Consider the following 8249-nt stretch of genomic DNA (forward strand, 5'->3'; position numbering starts at 1 on the left):
GGTTTAAGCCATATATCGTATATGATAACAAAGAAATTCTCCAATTTGATCCACTCTTGTGCTTTCTTTCGATGTGGACAACAATTGTTAATATATTAAATTTCACGAAACTCCGATAAAAATACTGCAAAAGTTTATCGAGAATTAATTTTTTTATAGCGAATTTCATACGGAAAATTCTAATTCAAGAGTTTGAGAAGCCATTGCTGGGTTTTGGTAGTTAATAGGTTTTGAATGAGCTTGGATTAAGTTGAAAGAGAGGAGAAATTGAGAGTTTTGGACTAAATTGTAAAGTTGCTTCATCTACCATGGATTATTGGGCAAAAGTAGTGAGATATTAAGGGTTCTATTCCCGAGACATGGAGATAGCTCTTTCTTTTATTTGGATTAAGGGCTAAATTGCAAATTTCTCCAAGAATAGGATCTTTCAATAAACAACCAATACAAGAAGGGATTGAACCACTTAATTTATTTTGGAAGAGCGAAGTGTACTCCAGTTTCATCAAATGACACAAAGCTAGAGAAATATGACCAGTAAAACTATTATTAGTGAGGGATAAAAAGGCTGATGTGGTTCAAAATTAAATCTTGAAGGATTCAACTATAACATTCTTAACTTGGTTCAGATGTTATGGTTGAATTTTGAAGACTACATTAGCCATCGAAATGGCTCCATAGAGCCAATCAAATTTAAAAACGTTCTTTTTGACTAACTTTTAGAAAGCTTAATGTAACTATCTTGAGATTGTCAAGTTAACTTAAGAGTTCAATTTAATAAGTGTTGTGGCATTTTGAGGTAAACTTTCTTGAATTTTGTTTTGCCTTTATCTAAAACTCCAATTTCATTATTACGTAGTGGAAAAAGTGAAACCATCAATATATATTTTTTAACAAAAATTTGGGTTACACAACCCTAATCAAGATAAAAAAAATTATAATAAAAGATATAAATAAAATTTATATAACTTATTAATCAAATAAAAAGTTATATATATTTTTATATATATAGTCAATTTTATAATAACTTATTGAAAGTATATATTATTGGTATGTTTCATGTCTATATTACAATCTATGATTGGAGTATATGACTATCTCTTCCAATAATATCGTCTTCAAGGTTTGAACACGTACTCTCGCTTTCAAATTGTAATACACATTACCACTACGCTCAACACTTATTGATAGCTTATCAAAAAATTTATATTTTTATATGATGAAAACTAATTTGAAAATCCATAAAACCAATTAATTTTCATCATAAAAAATTAAAACGCAATGTTATTTAAATCGAACTTTTTGGTTGAGCTAAAAATCGATTGAAATTTCGATTTAGAGGAAGGTAAAAATTAAGTTTGACCAATGAACTGAGTTATAAAAAGTTTAATTGATTGAATCGCATTTTATAATTATTAATATTTTATTTTTATAATATTTTAATAATTTATTTGATTTGCACTTAACATACTAAAAATGGACGATGTAATTGATTCTATCACTTATCCATTCCAAAAACATTATATCATATTCAACTTGAATTGGAAGCTTTTTGAAATTATGTATTAAGATATTCAAACTTAAATTGCGCCAATTTGATTTGATTGGTTCGAGAGTTGTTGATAGAGTAGTAATGGCGTCGAGGAAAATGGCGATAAAGGATATGTTGGATTCTGTTAATATCCCTTGCTTTCTTTAGTTGTTCTCAATGAAGGCTTACTGTTACTATGATGAGTTACTCACCTCTTCTTATTTATATCTGAAGAAGAAGAAGAAGAAGGTCAAGGATGAAGAAGAGTAAAATTGTTGAAAATTGGCCAAGCTGCTGTAATGTTTTTGGTTAAGTGCATGCAGCTTGTAAACATGTTGCAGCACGTATGCTTGCTGTAATCAAACTAGTTGAAAATGATCAAGCTGATGACAACTTGATGCATTAGGTGTTAAATGACTAGTTTAGGTGACGTGTTTATGTGTACAAGCAATGTTTATCAAGTTACTAGGCTACTTAGTAGTAGTAGGTAGTATTTGGTGATGTATTTAACTATAAATGTATTGTTTTTCTAGTTGAATGAATGAGCAAAATGAGCTATCAGCCATAAGCTCCCTTGCTGCACATTTGTGAGCAAGTAAAAATATTTCTGGCATCTTGCTACATTGTTCTGTGCTCTCTGTTCTCTTCTTTTGCTGCTGTCAAAAATCCAACAAAAATGAGGTCTTTTTTTATTAACCATTTCATCGACTTAGCAAAAGGAAAAGAAAAACATATCCAGAACTTGTATGATAAATACTTCAAGAGATCAAATAACATTGAGTGAAACAAGTATGAATTCTTGGGCAACCACAAGACTCCACCAGTGTGACAAACAGAGAAGCTAAAGGCTATCAATCTAAGAGAAATTGTTTCAGGAGTTTTGGACACTATAAAGATGAATTTAATGGAAAAGTTACACTGTTGGTTGTAATTGTCCTGGACGTTGAACAACTTGGATTGGTCTCCCATGAATGGATCATGTCATCTATTTCAGATTCTTCATCACCATGGTCTTCAGGAACATTTCCACCTGAAGCGTTAACCAACTCCAGCTCCATTGCTACTTGTTTCATGGTGGGTCTTTTCTTTCCATTAAGATTCAAGCATCTTTTTGATAGCAGAGCCACTACTATAATCTCCTTTTCTGTACCATGCTTTACTACCATTGGATCGAGAATGTTAAATAAGGAATTCTCCTGCATTGACTGCAAAAAATAAGATACCAAGCTTCTCACTGACTCTGATTGTTCCAGGGAGATGGGTTTTTTTCCTGTTAAAAGCTCAATAAGAACAACTCCAAAGCTATAAACATCACTCTTCTCTGTGAATTGACTTGATCGAAAATATTCTGGATCCATGTATCCAAAAGTCCCTTGCACCCGAGTGGTTAGATGTGTTTGTTCAAGTGCAACTGATCTTGAAGTTCCAAAATCTGACACTTTTGCCCTATATTTATCATCCAAAAGTATGTTACTAGATTTGATGTCTCGATGATAAATAGGAGCAGAAGCAGCTGAATGCAAATAGAATAAGGCATTGGCAATTTCAATCGCAATTCGTAAACGCATTTCCATGGGAATTCTTCATTTTGGTTATGAATGAGATCGTATAATGTGCCATTTGGGATGAACTCATACACCAATAGAGGAACTTCAGCCTCTAAACAACACCCTAAAAGCTTAACCACGTTCCTGTGATTAATTTGAGATAAAATTATCACCTCGTTAATGAACTGTTCAACCTTCTTTTCATCAAAATTCTTTCCTTCCACCATTTTGGATTTCTTAATAGCCACAATGCTTCCATCTATTAGCATTCCTTTATAAACAGTCCCTTGACCTCCTTGACCAAGGATTCGGTTTTCATTATAAGAATCAGTTGCCTTTTCCATCTCTTTTGAAGTAAACAACTTAATTTTTTCAACATTACCTTCACTGCTAGACAAATGTTGTTGCAGTAACAAACCTCCATTCCTTTTGAAGTATTTCTGCTTCAGCAAGATTTTTTGTTTTCTTTTGAGGGCTTTGTACAGACTCCATGTTGCGAGTAGTAAAAGTAGTGTCCCAACACTAGTGCTGCAACCTATATAGATATAAGAAACATAGTTAAAGGTGAATTTGAAAATTAAAATACAGGCTAAAAACCATGAAAATTGTTTCAATAAAGTTTCATTCATATTTGATAGCCATTCATTTAATGAACACTAAGACAACCTTATTACATCATTCATTGTTTTCATATTCAACTTTTACAAATTTAATGATAAATAACAGTTATTGCATCATACATTTAAAAGTAAATAAATTACTACTTAAATTGACATAAATTAAATAATCATAATGGTTCCACTTTAAAAACAAGAAGTATAAATTCACCACGTACCTACAATAATGCTTTTCAAATTACGAGTGTTTTTATTTTGTACTTTGCGCTCGCAAAGTAATCCCGTACTATTGTATTCATAACGAGGAGGGCAAAACTTTGACGAACAATAGCTGTTAGGGGTATTCAAGCAAAGTATGTTGCAATACGTGTAATTATCACATTTCCCATCTGTCATTTATGAATTAAAACAGAGATAGGCTATAATCAGTTAAAGTAATGAATTAAATTATCCTTTTCTCCTTATTCGTTAAAATTATGCGTAGAAGTATTCTAGCAATATGTATGCAAAACCATTATTTGAAAAAAAATATATTTAAAACATGAAAAACAAAGTTCATTGAGTTGAGATATTAGCTATCATGATGACTTTGTTCAAATTTCATTATACGTATTCATTTTTGTAGATTTTACAAAATTATAAAATGAAAAAAGAAACTTTTATCATAATATTAATTTTTTTTATAAAAGTAATAGATTTTCATAATTTCTCAATCGAGTCGAGGCTCAATTGATGGCTGATACCAATTCAATTAACCCTTTAAAAAATAATACAAATTTAAGGCACATCCATGATGTGAGTGGAAAAAATTATGTATTAAACATACTTAGTAAAAGCTTATATAAGAATCAAATGAATCTTGATTGAAATGATAAAGTTAAATTTTAAAATTTAATGTGTGAAAGGTTCAAATCTCACCATGTTAGGTTTATTATGGATTTTATATAAAAATGTAAAAAGATGATAATACCCTTAAAATAATATAATTTAATTTGTATATAAAAAGATATTTTAAAAAATTTTTGCTTGAGGTATTAAGTAAAGATAATATAGGTATAAGAAAAAAAGTTCCCTAAAAAAAGATTAACTCATACCTTTGCATGACCTCGAATAACTGATATCACTAGTATCCCTGTAGCACGCACATAGATGAATAGAGCTCAACCTCGACCAACAATATTCACCATTGAATGTACAAGAAGTGTCCGAACTATCGTTCAAATGGCACTCTCCAGATATTAGTGTGCTCCATTGCAGTTGGATTGGGACATGCGTCCTATTACTTATATCAAAATCATCGAGGAAATTATAGTAGTCATAAGAAATCAAGGAAACAAATTCGCATGATCTTTTCCTCCTATAATCACTAGAATCAACCTTAGTACTCAGGTTTGCAAAGAATGAACTGAGACCCTTAGGAATACTAAAAGGACAACCAATAGGGGAAGTCTTGTTATTAATCCTACAACTTGGTTGTAAACATCCGCTTAGAAGATTATTTGTTTCGTTGCCGAAAATAGTAATCAAATTACCACAACCTGAAGACCAGAAGTTGTTTCTAGAATCTGAGTAGTAAAAGCGGGTGCCTGTTAGGTTGAGACTCATTCCATTGTGATGGTTTTTTCGACAGTTGGAGTAAGTTATTGAATGGTTGACAGTGAGGGTGCCATCCAAAAAATTAAAGTTCAATATTTGTAGATTCGTGCCATTTATGTTTAAGAAAGGCAATTTTTCCTCATTCGCAGTTTTGGTGCAAATTACTTTAAACCAGTCATTGGAATCATCTTGGTCCTCCATGCTAAAAGGGTAGTGAAAAGGAACATTCCCACAGTTCTCTACCTTGTAGGTTTTGAACTTGATAGGTCCTAGTCCCGGTCTTTTGCATCCTACAGGTTTAGCGAAAAGGAAGTAAATTACAAAATCTACTAAATGCATGTACATCCAATGTTTGTAGGAAATAAAAGCTATGTATCACTTAGAAAAATATATAATTATCTAAAAACGAAGGTACATATACTAACAAAAGTATTGTATTATAGATATAGGAGTTTAGATTCATATCAAGCAACCCAATTCTTTACCTCTAATTATCAAAATAAATAAATATTTACTAAAAAAATCATATGAAAAGTGTTACTCTAAGTAAGTTTTTTAATTAAATTTATTTGTTATCTGTGACATTAAATTCAATAAAGGATTTCTTATTAATATAGTTACCAATATAAATCTCTTGATTGAATTTGATGCCATTCACTATTTTTAATTAAAAATACTTACCCTTTAAAACCTTTAAGGTACAAGCTTCTTACCTAAAACCTTTTAGGTATTAATTTAAGTTTTTGAAATACAAAAGTTTTACCTATAAGTTTTCTTTTCCTAAAAACTTTTAGGTATAAATATTTGAAAAGGGACAATATTAATATACAAAATGAATGATTCTAAAGACAACTTTTAGACTAATTTACTAATAAATGTCGAAAATTTTTAAAACAATTAGGTGAATAAGTTGATTTTTGGAAAATATTTCCAATTGAAAGCATTTTCAAGTGATTTGTAGAAAAATGTTTCCAACTAGAAGCATTTTCAACGTATTGATAGAAAATGCTTCCAACTGAAAGTGCTTTTATTACATCAACATTAAAAGTGGTAGCACCAATATTTTTTTTATTTCCTAATACCACCTATTAATATGGAAATAAAACTTAAAAAGTAAGTTTTTATATAATCCCAAAGTCTCATTTTTGTTATTTTCTTTAGCGAGTATATATAAGCTCATAACTTATTTACAGCATGTACCTAGACAATATAAGATTGTTTACTCTTTTAACTAACAACATAAGATTATAACAATGTTTGTTTGGTTTCTTTTATTATTATTATTATTATTATTATTATTATTATTATTATTATTATTATTATTATTATACTTTTATACCATTATTGTATAAAATAAAAGTTGGAATAAGCAACCTTCAAATTATATATTTTTGGGTTGGATATTTAAATTTTTTAATCAAAAAATGATCTAAACTATAATTTCATAACTATTATATCCTATACTATTATATTTGTTAGAAAAATTATTTTAACTAATTAAGAGTTTATACATATTTTAATAATATTACAATTTTAATTTAATTGGAGCATTTTTTAATAATATCTCATACACATATATCTGTACATTTCTCTCTCACTTTATTTATAGCACCAAACATGAGAAAAAATGTTGGTATAAGAGTAACCAATCCTATATTATCTAAGAACAAATTGCAAATGAATTATGAGTCTATATAAACTCATATCCTACATCATTTAAGAAAACAAGGGAAATGAGACTTTAGGTTTATATAAAGACATGTTTTTTAAGTTTTATATTCACATTAATAAGTGACTTCAAAAAATAAATAAAATAAATATTAGCTTTGCCACTATCGGTACTGGTGTGATAGAAAACGCTTTCAATTGGAAGTATTTTTTATCGATTTTTTGTCAATATATTGATAATGCTCGTAAAATTAATCTATTCCTAAAAGAAATTTAAAAATCAACCTATTCACCTAATTTTTTTAATTTTCCGCATTTATTAGTAAATTATTCTTGATTTTAAACAATTAGCAAAATCTATACATTAACTGAATTAAAAGGAAAAATGAAAGCTAAGCAATTGAAGTGACAGCGCGTGACTGACCTCCGTCCCCGCAATAGGTGGAATTCCAGCTGAGCAGGGCGGGAACATGCGTGGTTTCAATATTGATGCCAGTGGGTAATGAGTAAGTACCGAAAGGGTACTCGCTAAAGATGAAAGCAGATGCGCATCTTTTTCTGTCAGGATACATGGCTGTCATGTTGACAGTATAGGAAGTGAAATTTGCAATAATTAGAGTAATGCAGCCAGATTCAGAAGCACCATCGTCAGACCTTAGTTGAATGCAGCCGCCAAGTGAATGACCTTCGTTACTTAAAATAGTAGCCAAATTTCCAAAACCTACTGACCCGAAATAATTCATGTCACTTGGGAAGAAAAATGGAGTGCCTGAGAGATCCACACTCACTATCCTTATTACAGTTAATATAAGTAACTGGATTATTGATGAGCATGGCGTCTGAATATATGAAATCAAGTACCTCCAGATCGATGCCATTTACGTTTATGAATGGCTTTTCCCCCTTGCGGGTTTTGTTGCAACTTACTCTAAACCGAGGATGAGTATGATAGCATCTGCTATGGATTCCAAAAGGGGATGGAATTGTAATATTTCCACATACTTCTTTACCACAGGTAGGTTGAGACTCTGCTGCTTGTAAAATTGGGCACAACAGGAACAGGAAGGGGAAGTAAAGCGGTAAGTGAAAACCCATTTGCGTTGTTATTTTGTTTGAGGGAAATGAATGAAGATTTAGATAGGGTTACTGTAGAAGTCGGGTTTTAAAGAAACAAAAGCAGGGTTAAGTAGCAATTATGCTTCTTAATTTTAAAATTAGCACCACTAAATGTAAATTATTCTTCTTAAAGTAGCACCGCTACACTTTTCCTTTTTCTTTTTAAAATTACCATCA

At 30.5% G+C, this 8249-nt stretch overlaps 1 pseudogene; it reads right to left on the reverse strand.

The window, feature by feature from the left end:
• Positions 1–2304: 2304 nt before the first annotated feature.
• Positions 2305–7834, reverse strand: LOC107892404 (wall-associated receptor kinase-like 8; annotated as a pseudogene).
• Between the last annotated feature and the right edge of the window lie 415 nt (positions 7835–8249).

Source organism: Gossypium hirsutum, chromosome D09, assembly GCF_007990345.1.
Source record: "Gossypium hirsutum isolate 1008001.06 chromosome D09, Gossypium_hirsutum_v2.1, whole genome shotgun sequence".
NCBI lineage: Eukaryota > Viridiplantae > Streptophyta > Magnoliopsida > Malvales > Malvaceae > Gossypium > Gossypium hirsutum.